The sequence below is a fragment of the Humulus lupulus genome, chromosome X (assembly GCF_963169125.1).
Source record: "Humulus lupulus chromosome X, drHumLupu1.1, whole genome shotgun sequence".
NCBI classification, from domain to species: Eukaryota; Viridiplantae; Streptophyta; class Magnoliopsida; order Rosales; family Cannabaceae; genus Humulus; species Humulus lupulus.
The window spans coordinates 101,299,334-101,311,189 of NC_084802.1; positions in this window are offsets into that span (position 1 = coordinate 101,299,334).

Genomic DNA, 11,856 nt, shown 5'->3' on the forward strand with positions numbered 1-11,856 from the left:
AGCTCCGCTCGCCCTCAAGGGGAGGTCGGGCGTCCAGAGCGCCCCTCCCTATCTCAATATTGTGGGAAAGCATTATTTTGTTAACTTTCCCCTGGGTGGTGACCTTCGAGGCAATCCTCTCGGCCTCGAAAAAGGCGTCGGGCCCCACCTCGACCTCCTTCTCCACGGTGGGACCAAAGTTGGGGATCAGGGAGTCTGTTGCCACCTCTTTCCCTTAGCTGGCTTGCTGGGAAGACGAGCTGCCATCACTCTTCTTGGGTCCCATCTGGTCGCCTAACGAACAAAGAAGAAAGTTTAGAAAAGGCAACCTAAGCATAAGAAAGAATCTAGCGCGAAGGAGGGTTTCCTTTACACAGGTTGAGGTAATCTTAGCCCGCGGCGAGTGAGACCACACGGTTTTATGAGCACGCGCCTGTGCTCCCAACGGGTCCCCGATTGCTCGGAATCCGTGTGTCAGGAGGGCCAGGATAAAGTTTGCCTTGGAAGGAAAGTTTCGAAAGGCAAAACTGCCTGTGAAGCGTGTCCCCTAAGCTACCCGGTTTTTGCACCCTAAAAACTTGTTGTTCCAAACAGGCATAAAAAACTTTTACCCAGAAAATCGCCCCAGAGTTGTATCCTATGAGTCATGCTCCTAACCATCCTCTTTCCTACGGTCGATACCCCTAGGATAAAAACCTACGCACAAAATACCAGTAAAGAAAAACAAAAGACAAACAACCTACTGCATGCGACTAAGAAGAAAGCTTACCTAAGCAAGGAAAAGGGAAAACATTTAGAACATGCAACAAACGGAGGACTTGCATAAATTTTTTGCTGCGTAAAGACTGAAAGGAGGGTCTGGGTTGAAGGCCTGTTGGAATCGCTGGTACCGGAGTCACGAAAGAGCCCTCGTGTCTGAAACTCAGGAACGTCGGGAATAGTGACCGGAAGAAAGAAAGGGTTTTGAGACTGAGAAGAAAGAAGAAAGAAGAGGAGAAAATTTTCAAATAAAAGGGTGGCTCATGCGAAAGGTGGCCAACTTTATATATACGTAAAAGGCCAAAGGATGAGGGCCATTCGATTGTCTTGATGTGGGACACGAGGATCACAACTCAAAAGAGGAAACGATGGCCGAAGATAGGCTAGGCCATTTAATGCGGTTCTCGGAAGACGGACCGTCACCAACCACGATGCTCCACATATCCAATACCAGCGTAATGGGCAGGATATGAAGAGTCCACAAGGAAGCCTAAAAGCCCCCACTGTGGCCACAGGTGGCGTCATATGCCACGAGCAGGGGCTTGGGGGGCAAATGTACGCCCTAAATATCCACGGGTTATTAGCGAGCTGGAAAAGGGCATAATTCTATCAGCCACGTGGAAGCCACCTACCCGGAGCTGCTGTTACAAGTCTCTACCTCTTTAGCTCGAGATAGCCAAAGGTTTAGTGAGATTACTAGGGCATCGGGTCAGCAGTGCGGACACCACGAGCTAAGAATACATCAAGCTCGGGATACGAGTTGGAGATGACACCTCCAACCCTTTATAAAGTCAACCACGCAATGTAAACGTGCATATATCAGACATCACGTGTCTACTCCATTCCTGAATTCTCGAACACGCAACATAAACGTGCGTGTTCAGGCACCTCACGACTGGTTTGGGCCATGCGGCCCATTATCCCCCCTTACCTATTGATTAGATCACACTTCATTGTCAGGTTTTAAGAATTAATCATGAGTGTCACAGAAGTGACATGATGGGTGAGAAGGTCACGGGATGACCTCTTTTGCCAACACCCAGGTGTCCTCTCCCTATAAATATGGAGACCCTGGGAGTTGCAGAGGGTTGGCTTCTAATTGGTAAAGAAATACCCTGTAAGGAATATCAGAGATATATCAATAATATTGGCTGGTGGACTAGAAGGATTTTAACCTTTGAACCACCTAAAAAAGTATTCGAGTTATAATCTTCCTTTGAGATCATTCATCTATTACGGTTCATCATTTAACACTAATCCCTCTCCTTATTCATATAATTATCTGTTGCCGAAGAACTGTGTCAACAGTCTCGACCTTGGGTTGTGATTCCTCATGTAGGTCGTGTATGTGTGAGTGAACATAGGGTTTGACCTATGAGAGAAGCACCAACCCTTTGGGATTTAGTGATTGGCCAAGAGTGTAAGAAACCACCAATGTAACGCCCTGGTTACCCCAGAACAGTTACGGTGAATGGTGAGCCATAAATTTAACTCGCTACCCGAGTTCTTTGGTTAAAAACGCGCTTCTAGGTATTATTAACATGATAAGGTGGAAAACCAATAAAAAAGAAATGATATATTTTATTTAATACATAAAACTGTTCATGGGCCCATAAATTTTTTTACAAGTTATTTACAACTCAAAATGGTCATTACTGTTTCAAATTTACAAACCCGCCGTCCTAAGTGGCAAAAATAGGGTAAACCCCCTAGTTCCTCTGAGAACTCCTTGGCCGCGGTGGTCAAGCGGCCGCATATGTACACATCACCACCTAAGCTCTCCACTCAAGGGTGGGTGAGCTTCTCTTTCCCTTTACCTGCAACACATAGAACCCATGAGCCAAAGCCCAGCAAGAAAACACAATATAGCATGAATAGAATATCAACAATGATCATAATAATAATCATTCAGGACTTTCAGTCCAAAACAGATGAGTGACAGTCGCAAAAGTCACTAGGGTGGGTTCCGTTCCCTCTAGCCAAGTGACGATAGGGTCACTAGGGCTTTACAAATAAGTGATTCTTTTGCTAGCTTAAACATGATAGGTGCTTGATGAACTAGTCACCAACATAACCTACCTCATAACCATAGAGTCACAACCGTGGGATTCCGCTCCCTAGCCATGTGACAAGCAGTCACCTAGGCCTTTGACCAAGGCTCTAAGTAACTAGTCATAGACTAGACAAGCGCTTATAAGTTTCATCAACCTTAGGGTTGGTTCAGCATTAATGCTCCTAGAGTCATTCAACACTGATATTGATTAGATCTAATCTTTTATCGGCCCTGCGTTTAGGACACTTATGCCGTTTCTGACTCTCAGGTCAGTAATATGCGACTAGTGTCGTCCCTGACTAATCAGTGCCGTACACAAGTAAGAAAGCTCTGCTAATCATTTAATATACAATCAATGTCCACATTTATCAACCAACATGCCTCAACAACAATCATGCATGTTATATACACATGGTGCATTTTTCTTACCTCTGATTCGAGCGAGAATGAATAAAAGAACGACCCCTGAGAACGATCTGACTTTTAGTCATTTAGCGGTCACCTAGTCATAACCAAATATGGGCTGTGACCCCCCACCCAGAACCAGCCATGAACCCGATTTCCTTCATCCCAAACCTTCCAAAAACACACCTAAACACTTCCAAATCCAAAAATCAAAGTTCCCAAACTTCCCAATGATCCAAAACCATCAAATCCTGAGGCTCAAACGAACCAAAAACTCAACGATTCACAAAATCCAATTCGAAGCTTAGAAACTCTAAAAACTTAAAACTTAAAGCTTAGATTACCTTTGATTGGGTTGTTTCTCGTCAAATCTTTTGGTCAAGAAGCTTCTAATCTTTCCTAGGATCACTATGCCTTGATCCTCGCTTGATTCCGACTCCTAGAACTCAAGATTTCTTCGAAATTGCCTCGAACGGTAAAAGGAACTAACGGGAAGAGAGAAAGTGTTTTCTAACGTACGGTTCTATTTGACAAGCTACTTCAAGCTTAAGTAACCTCCAATAAAACCTAGTGCTCGGGGTCCCGAAAACACCCCCAGGGACACTATAGTCAAAACTCCCAGAATTTCCTCCTGATCTCAATAACTCTCAATTTATCATCAAATAACATTCTCATTACTCAATATCCCAATAAATGACCCCGTTATGACAAAATCGCTAATTCACAATATAAAACTGTCTCATGTCGAATAGCTCGAATATATCTCCATAATAATGGGATCTCATCCATAACTCACATTATGCACCAAAATACAAAAATATGCCCTCAACGGGCCAAATTACCAAAACACCCTAATAATCAAATGTGGACCCACATGCATGCATATAACATCATATTATAATATAATTCACATAACACATGCATATAATCATTTAATGGCACAATTAAACAGTTATGGCCCTCCCGGCCTACTAATCCAACCATTAAACCACATTAGGGATTTCAGGGCATTACAACTATCCACTCCTTACAGAAATTTCATCCTTGAAATTTACCTGAATAGCTCGGGATATTGACTCTGCATATCTGACTCCAGCTCCTAGGTCGCTTCCTCGACCTTGTTGTTCCTCCACAATACCTTAACCAAAGGTATCGTCTTGTTCTTGAGGACCTTATCCTTTCTATCAAGTATATGGACTGGCTGTTCCTCAAAGGAGAGATCTTCCTCAAGCTCCAGATCTTCATAACTCAAAATATGATTCACATTAGATACATACCTCCGAAGAGCTGTAACATGAAACACATTATGCACAGCTGACATTGCCGGAGGCAAGACTAATCTGTAAGCCACTTGACCAATCCTCTCCAGAATCTCAAATGGACCTACAAACCTAGGGCTCAGCTTGCCCTTCTTCCCAAACCTTCTCACCCCTTTCCATGGTGAGACTCTAAGGAAGACATAGTCTCCCACTTGGAACTCCACGTTCCTACGCCAAGGATCTACATAGCTCTTCTGCCTACTCTGAGAAGCGAGCATCCGAGCTCTAATCTTCTCAATGGCCTCACTGGTCCTCTGAACTGCCTAGGGACCCAAGTATCTCCTTTCACCTGTCTCATCCTAATGAATGGGAGATTTGCACTTCCTACCATACAGCATCTCATAAGGTGCAACTCCAATGGTAGACTGATAACTGTTGTTGTAGGAAAACTCTAACAAAGGTAGATACTTATTCCAAGATCCACTAAAGTCCAGCACACATGCCCGCAGCATGTCTTCCAATATCTGGATCGTCCTCTCAGATTGCCCATCAGTCTGAGGATGATAAACAGTACTGAACTACTGTGTACCCATGGCCTTCTATAAACTCCCCCCAAACTTGGAAGTAAAAGTGGGGTCCCGATCCGACACGATCGACCTAGGCGCTCCATGGTGCACGATCTCTCTCACATAGAGATCTGCATACTGGTCAACTGTATATGTAGTCCTCACTGGCAAGAAGTGATCTGACTTGGTGTAGCGATCCACTATCACTCAAATAGAATCATGGTGACCAACAATCCTGGGTAAGCCCACCACGAAATCCATCGTGATGTCTTCCCACTTCCACTCTGGGATATCCAGAGGCTGCAATAACCCTACTCTGATGCTCAACCTTGACCTGCTGACATGTCAAGTACTTAGCCACATATTCTCTTACATATTTCTTCATCCCTGGCCACCAATACAACGATCTCACATTCTGATACAGCTTCGTGGTGCCTGGATGCAAAGAGTAAGGTATAGTATAAGATTCATCCAGAATCTCTCGCCTCAAAGCAGTGTCTAACGGAACACATATCCCCCCTTGTATCTCAACAAGCCTAACTCAGACACATTATAATCTCTGGATGCTCGAGCCAAAGCATCCTCACTGATCTTGATCACCTGTGGATCACTCATCTGACCCTCCTTGATTCTTTCCAACAATGTAGACTGTAGTGTAATATTAGCCAACTGACCCACCAACAACTCTATACCAGCTTTGGTCATATCATCTGCTAACTCTCTGGCTATCAGCCTCGCACCATAAATCTGTTCCGGACCCTTTCGGCTTAAAGCATTAGCTACCACGTTGGCTTTTCCTGGATGATACAAAATCTCACAATCATAATCTTTCACTAACTCCAGCCAACGCCTTTATCTCATATTCAAGTCTTTCTGGGTGAAGAAGTATTTCAGGCTCTTGTATTCTGTATAGATCTCACACTTCTCTCCATAAAGATAATGCTTCCATATCTTTAAAGCAAAGACCACAGCCGCCAACTCTAAATCATGAGTGGGATATCTCTTTTCATACTCCTTCAACAGACGAGAGGCATAGGCAATTACCTTCTTTGACTGCATCAGAACACAGCCCAAACCCTGATGAGAAACATCACAATAAATCACAAATTTCTCCTGATCTGTCGGAAGACTCAGAATCAGAGCTGTAATCAATCTCTGCTTCAGTTCCTGGAAGCTGTTCTCACGCCTATCTGACCACACAAATTTCTGATACTTGCGTGTCAGTTCAGTCAATGAAGTAGCAATCTTTGAGAACCCTTCCACGAAACGCCTATAATAACCTGCCAATCCAAGGAAACTTCCAACCTCAGAAGCATTCTTTGGCCTTGGCCAATCTTTGACCGCTTCAATCTTTGTTGGATCTACCTTAATCCCCTCCTTACTGACAATGTGCCCAAGAAAGGATACCTGAGATAACCAGAACTCACATTTCTTGAACTTTACAAACAATCTGTGTTCCCTCAGTCTCTGTAGAACCAACCTCAGATGCTGCTCATGCTCTGACTCAGACTGAGAATATACCAGGATGTCATCGATGAAGACAATCACAAACTGGTCCAGATAATCCTTGAACACTCTGTTCATCAGATCCATAAAAGCAGTAGGGGCATTAGTCAATCCAAATGACATAACTAAGAACTCATAATGCCCATACCTGGTACGAAAAGTAGTCTTCGGTATATCTCCCTCCTTGACCCTCAACTGATGATAACCAGAACGAAGATCGATCTTTGAGAATACCGTCTTACCTTGCAACTGATCAAACAGATCATCTATCCTTGGCAAAGGATACTTGTTCTTAATTGTTAGCTTATTCAGTTCTCTGTAATCAATGCACATCCTCAGAGAACCATCCTTCTTCTTTACAAAAAGAACTGGCGCACCCCAAGGTGAGAAACTAGGTCTGATAAAACCCAAATCCAATAGTTCCTGCAATTGTATCTTTAATTCTTTCAACTCAACTGGGGCCATTCTGTAAGGTGCTCTAGACACTAGCTTCGTCCCTGGTGCTAGTTCTATAACGAACTCAATTTCTCTGTGCGGTGGCAACCCTGGCAAATCTTCTGGAAACACGTCCAAGAATTCACAAACAATTCTGGTCTCTTCTAGTCTCACTGGCACGACATGAGTGGTATCAACCATACTGGCCAAGAATCCAATGCAACCTCCTTGCAAAAGATCCCTAGCCCTCAAAATAGAAATCATAGGTATGTGAGGTCCATGCATAGTACCAACAAACACAAAAGGATCCTCACCTTCAGGCTTAAAGGTGACCATCTTCCTTCTGCAATCAATGGTTGCCTCATACTTTGCCAACCAATCCATACCCAATATCATGTCAAAGTCAGTCATAACCAACTCTATCAAGTCCACTGACAACTATCTGCCCTCCACTATCACTGGCAAAGATCTGACCCATCTCCTGGATACCACTAACTCTCCAGTGGGTAACAAAGTTCCAAACCCCACAGCATAAAAATTACAAGGTTTACACAGTCTATCAATAATACTACTAGCAACAAAGGAATGTGTAGCACTAGAATCAATCAAAACATTATAAGGGGTTCCAGCACTAAGAAGCTGACCTGTAACTACTGAGGGAGAAGCCTCAGTTTCTGCTTGTGTCAATGCAAACACTCGAGTTGGGGCCGAGCTATCCATTTTCCTAGGTTCTTCTTTTATTGCCTTAGGGCAATCCTTTCTAAGATAACCCACTGCTCCACATGAGAAGCAGGCCCTTGCCCTACACTCTCCAAAATGACGCCTCTTGCATCTAGGGCATTCAGGATAAGACTTCCAGGCTTCATTACCACCTAGACGACCCATTGAAACACCACGGGGTCGCCTATCAGGACCTGGAACTGGGAAGGTATCAGGTACCTTCCTCTTCTGCTCACTGGGGCCTCCACCCCTACTTGAACCCATAAATGGAGGACTTGTCCTCCTGAACTCCTTTCTGGCTGTGCTATCTCGCCAGATCTTATTCTCTGCACTCTCAACTGTGAGTGCATTCTCAACCACCTGTGCATAGGTAGGAACCCCAGCCACAGTGGTAATACGTACATCATGGGCTACTCTGGGCTGTAGCCTTTGCATAAATCTCTCTCTTCTGGTCCCATCAGTGGGTACCGGCTCCATGGAAAATTTTGCCAAACTATCAAATTTCAAGGCATACACAGTGACTGACAAACCTCCCTAAAGTAGCCTAATGAATTCCTCAGTATTTGCCGCCCTGATGGCATCATTATAATATTTCTCATTGAACAGAGTCTGAAACTCTTCCCAACTCAGGGCATTAACATTTCTCTGGGTAATAACCTCCCACCAAATTCGGGCATCCACCCGAAACATATAAGTGGCACAAGCCACCCTCTTATTACCAGTCACCCTCATGAAATCCAGGATGGTGGTAATCATACTCATCCACTGCTCTGCCTTGGCAGGATCTACACTGCCCTAAAAAACTGGAGGTTACTGCTTCCTGAACCTTTCATAAAGAGGCTCCCATTTATTTCCAACCTCAGGCAGCTGCCCAGCTGCTGGCACCGACATATGAGGTGCCTCTGATACACTGGGCACTGTAGGTGCTTGCTGTTGTCTCAGGAGACGAAGATCTTCCCCCTGCCTCAACACTGTAGCCTGCAGATCGCTAATTATCTGCTGCCAGTTTACAGGAGCTGGCTGTGGAATCTGTCCTTGGTTATTCTCTTGACCCTGATTGTTATTATTCTGGCCTTGATCACCCTGGCCAGCTGACATATCTGTTTGCCCTGGATTCATTCTTATTAGCTTATACCTTGCTGAAACAATGATCAATACAGCCAGTCAGGTAGTAATAACTAAACCTCTTGCTGCCTTACGATCCAAGAAAAAACAGACAATTATCAGATTCCACAGTCATACAAATATACAAGCAGATACATGTTTATAGCATTTAGCACTTAGCATGTATCACATAATAGTTCACAATCAACAATACTAATAAGTATGTTCCAGCAATTTCAGTACTATTTAGCACACGGCTGCTGAGAATGTATTATTCAGGGAACAAGTTTAACATGGTGTCTCATGCATACAGGTAAAGCATATATACTATATTTAAGCAGTTATACATATAACTACATAAATAGTTACCAAACCATGAGTCGAGCTTGACTTCAGTGATGAGTGTACATGCCCAGCTAGTCTACAGGAACCCTAACCTTGGCACGCTCTAATACCAAGTTGTAACGCCCTGGTTACCCCAGAACAGTTACGGTGAACGATGAACCGAACATTTAACTCGCTACCTGAGTTCTTTGGTTAAAAACGTGTTTCTAGGTATTATTAACAGGATAAGGTGGAAAACCAATAAAAAAGAAAGGATATATTTTATTTAATACATAAAACTGTTCATGGGCCCATAAAAAAATTTACAAGTTATTTACAACTCAAAATGGTCATTACTGTTTCAAATTTACAAACCCGCCGACCTAAGCGGAAAAAATAGGGTAAACCCCCTAGTTCCTCTGAGAACTCCTTGGCCGTGGTGGTCAAGCGGCCGCATATGTACACATCACCACCTAAGCTCTCCACTCAAGGCTGGGTGAGCTTCTATTTCCCTTTACCTGCACCACATAGCACCCATGAGCCAAAGCCCAGCAAGAAAACACAATATAGCATGAATATAATATCAACAATGATCATAATAATAATAATCATTCAGGACTTTCAGTCCAAAACAGATGAGTGACAGTCACAAAAGTCACTAGGGTGGGTTCCGTTCCCTCTAGCCACGTGACGATAGGGTCACCAGGGCTTTACAAATAAGTGATTCTTTCACTAGCTTAAACATGATAGGTGTTTGATGAACTAGTCACCAACATAACCTACCTCGTGACCATAGAGTCAGAACCGTGGGATTCCGCTCCCTAGCCATGTGACAAGCAGTCACCTAGGCCTTTGGCCCTGGCTCTGAGTAACTAGTCATAGACTAGACAAGCGCTTATAAGTTTCATCGACCTTAGGGTCGTTCCAGCATTAATGCTCCTAGAGTCATTCAACGCTGATATCGATTAGATCTAATCTTTTATCGGCCCTGCGTTCAGGACGCTTATGCCGTTTCTGACTCTCAGGTCAGTAATATGCGACCAGTGTCGTCCCTGACTAATCAGTGCCATACACAAGCAAGCAAGCTCTGCTAAGCATTTTAATTATCCAAAAAACAGCTGTTGATGATGTGGCAAGGATTTTCGACACGTGGTAGAGATATTGCTCGCCTATCGACCATCATTATTTCCACATGAAAAGATCAAGTCTTATATACGACCAGACTGGTCGTATACTCCGTTCATTTATGTAAAGATCTGTACAGTTGTGATGAAATCCGATAATATCTCTTCATTATGACCTGCAGATCCATTTATTAAGGATAAATATTATTTCCTAATTCATGTAACCCTTCTTGAGCCTATAAATACACAAGAAATAGCTCAAGGAAGGGGATCGATCTTTTTTCTCTTTTTTGGAATTGTATTACTATTATCCATCATTTGTATTGTTTTCTTCTTCTAAGGTCAGTGAAACTCAGGAACCCTAGTTCTTTGATCACACCTTCGGAGCTCAATACTAATAATAGTATCAAGTAGACGTAGGTTATTACCAATCACTCGGGCCGAACCACTATAATTCTCTGTGTCCTTTATTTTCCATTAGATCATTTTCTCAAGCTCTATATTATTTTCCGCCGTTTTCTAGACTCCATGTCATTGATCAAAACTAGGGTCAACATTTTGGTGCTTTCATTGAGAGTTGAACTCAAGAAGATCTAATGGCAAAAACTACCAAGAAGACTGGACAGGCTGCCGCTGCACCATCCCAGCCTCCTCCCACAAATGTGGCTGAAGATGAACCTCATTTGGAGTTTGATGAGGAAGAGGTGGAATCTGAGACCCTGAAGACAACACTGGGGGTGTTGCAGGATGAGTTGGCCACTCTGAGGGCCAATCAGGAGAGTGCCGCCAAGATAATGGCATCACCACAGAGGGAGATAGAGCGCCAGATCCAAGAGCTGAGTGAGCGACAGGCGAAGATGGACCGTCAGCAGAGGGATGCCATGGCAGCCCTTGAAGCAGCCCTTTAGTTGGCTAGGAATCAGGTTGCGTCGGCCTCGCAGCTTGATCAACACCCAAGCGGGCCACCTCAAAGGGGTCCCAATCCTAGCCCTCCGCTTCAGCCAACAAGCCCTCAGAGGCCGGAGCAGCCACCTACACCTCAGGAGGATATCCCACCTAGGGATCTTGAGACGCAGCCTCCGTCCCAAGCTAGTCGAGGCAATCCCCCGCGCCCGAGGCAGAATAGGACTGGGAAACAGCCTCGCAGCCCTAGACGCCTAGGGGGTGAAGAGCCAAATCCACCGAGCAGGGGGCAGCATCCTTCTGCCAACAAAAGGAACTCAGAGATAGGCTTTGCGGTCAGGGGCCCCCTACAGCATGACAATGCACGGGGACCCACCGACCAACGCAGGCCTCCCCCTAACGCTCGGGAAATGCCACCCCAAGGAGGCAACAGAGGAAATAGTCGATCGCATCATAGCCAGTCGCGGTTCAGAGATGGCCACGGCTACAATGAGGCTGACTTAGGCAGAGGAAATGCTGGTCAGAGGAACGAAGTAAGAGGTGGAGGCAAAAGCCCCCCACCTAGAGAAGACCGACAAGCAGGACATAACGCTGGGGGGCAGCCCAGGAAAAATAACGTCTTTAGCTGGCTTAGAGCCAGCTAGCAGTGGCGAAGAGACGATGAATTGAGGGATGTACTCAACGACCGCTGAGAAAGGCACGATGAGTACATTCCCCCG